Below are 2,588 nucleotides of genomic sequence, written 5' to 3' on the forward strand. Positions count from 1 at the left end.
CTGGAATCCACGTGGGAGGAGAGAACCAACACCCACGTTTGTCCGGATTTCCCACACAGGAGAGCTGCCACTCACTCGTCCCCAGCCTCCTAATAGATATATGTGAAAGAATTAAAAACAGAAGACTGTTTACATCTACTAAGCTGAGAAGCTGGAGGGTAGACAAATGTCAGGAAGACCAGTAGATGTCAACAACCTTAAGAAAGTGGATCACCAAGTAAGTGCAGGAGTCTTATAAGGTCCAGTTCCCAGAAAGTTCCAAGAATGTTGGTTGAAGCTCCAAGAATAACCCAAGAAAGGATGGTGGGGCAATAGACAGCGGCCCTGGCTATGGACCAAAATATTCTTGTTACGGCCTGGACGTGGCCAGTTGAGAGCACTTGCCGACCATGAACATCGTCCTCTATCGTGAACATGGTCCTGGTTTCAAGCGTTCCCTTTGTGACAGTAAGTTGGTGTAAGGATTCTGTCCTTAATTACATCATCAGCCTGCGAGGGCGTCCCAGCCTAGAAAGCAGGTGGGCCCTCTGTGCGTCTCTCTCTTTCCTTTTCCCCTCCTTTCTTCCGCCTGTTCTCTCTCTCTCTCTCTCTCTCTCTCTCTCTCTCTCTCTCTCTCTCTCTCTCTCCTCTCTCTCTCTCTCTTCCCCCCCCCCAATAAAGCTCTAAAAGGTAACCATGGCTCGTGACTCTCCTCCATTGGCATGGCCACCCCGGGCGGTGGCCAGCCACGAGCAGCACGCCGTTTAACCAACAGTTGGGACATTGGTTCTAATCATTATAATCCACCCATGTCAAAAAAATCTTCAGAAAGCTTCTTTCTGAAAAGATCCTCAAAAAGCTCAGTTATAACTTGCATTAGGCCACCACACACTGAGAAAGTCTGCGGAGAGCTGCAAAAGATTTCTGAAGATAAGAAACCGTCACCGACCCACCCCCAACACACACACACACACACACACACACACACACACACACACACACACTTTGTAAGGAGAGCATCCAAGAACTCTTGGTTCTGTTTTAAACCTCCCCTCCAAGAATGAACACAAAAATATCAGCTCAGCCTGCTTAATTTTCTTTGATAAACAGCTGCTGCAGTGACGGCCTCATAACCAGCAGAGAGAGGCTTTAGTAGGCAAGTGGGATGCACCTGGTCAGACAGTCATAAACACTACCCAAGAGCTGCAAGTAATCCTCCCTGAGGGAGAGGACCTTCCCGCCGCAAGGAGGCGATGTGGACTGTATTTCTGCCGAGTAACTGGGGCTGAGATGTGAGTGCCTGGCAGGATGAGCTGTAATTGTCCTTGGTCTCCCCGCCAAGGCTCTGTGGGTCCTGAACCCTACTCTACTCTGTGCATGCGCCAGGTCTGAGCTTTGGGCTCCCACGGTTGGGAGGACTCTCTGGATTTGTCCTTAGGGAGGGATCCACACCTTGAGAGGATCTCCACTGTAAGGGAAGTCGGCCCTCACACAGTCCACAGGACATTCCCAGACCAAATTCTCAGCACAAAGGAGCTTTATTACCCCGAGGGTCCAGTGGGGGTGGGGATGGGGGTGGGGTTGCAAAGGCGGCAGCAGCAGCAAGTGCAAGGAAGCAAGAAAAGCAAGAGAGCAAGAGCAGGTGTTTCTGCAGGAGTGGGCTTTCAAGGGGCAAAGGGCGAGTCTGTGCCAGGATGAGCTGGTAAATCCTGGTGGACATGTCAGCCAAATAATGAATTTTGATTGTTGGACGTTGGTATTTTGTCTCAGAAATGAGTCAGTGGCCAAATAAGGGAATGGATCTTGGGGGCTAGCTTTAGGAATGTAACAGTTTTTATCAAGGGAGAGGGAAAAGGGTAAAAGGACAAAACCTGTCTGCAATGCTTTGACATGCTCGGGCCTGTGATCGCCAAGCTCAGGACTGCTAGACCCCTTAACCAAGGTACATACAGGCCAGAAAAGGAGACTGGAGTTGGCACTTCTAAGCAGGTCTTCTCTCTTCTGGCTCTTCTGTAGCCTTGTAGGGCAGTAGAGCTCAAAGGTTTTGTTTGTTTGTTTGTTTGTTTGTTTTAATCGGGAAGACTTTAAATTCTGTTTTTCATTGAATGTTTCTGTGCGATGTAGTTCTTTGTACTACAATATTTAATGTATTTTATTATTTAAAAAGTATGTTTAAATGTCATAATTTTAAATACTCTAATGATACTTGACATGTATTGCCCCGAATCTCAAAAAGTAGCATGCCAGGAATCTATCTGAAAATTCTGAGAAACTTTATTTTTGTTTTCACAGTATGTTAGAATTCTAAATTGTATCATTGTTGGTGAATAAACCTACCGCGTGTGTGTGTGTGTGTGTGTGTGTGTGTGTGTGTGTATGTCTGTGTGTGTCTATGTGTGTGTGTGTGAGCATAAGTGTGTGTGTGTCTGTGTGTGTGTGTGTGTATGTGTGTCTGTGTAAGTAAAAGTAAGGTTGGAAGAGGAGACGTGCTCCTGGGGTAGAAATTCCGAGGTCAGTACCATTGCTTGGGGCTGCCCACTCCCGCCTTTCTAACGGCCCTTGTGTGGCTGGTGCAGGGCAAAGCATCTATGAATTCACACTCCTGCTCT

The sequence above is a fragment of the Peromyscus eremicus genome, chromosome 5 (genome assembly GCF_949786415.1).
Source record: "Peromyscus eremicus chromosome 5, PerEre_H2_v1, whole genome shotgun sequence".
Lineage (NCBI taxonomy): Eukaryota > Metazoa > Chordata > Mammalia > Rodentia > Cricetidae > Peromyscus > Peromyscus eremicus.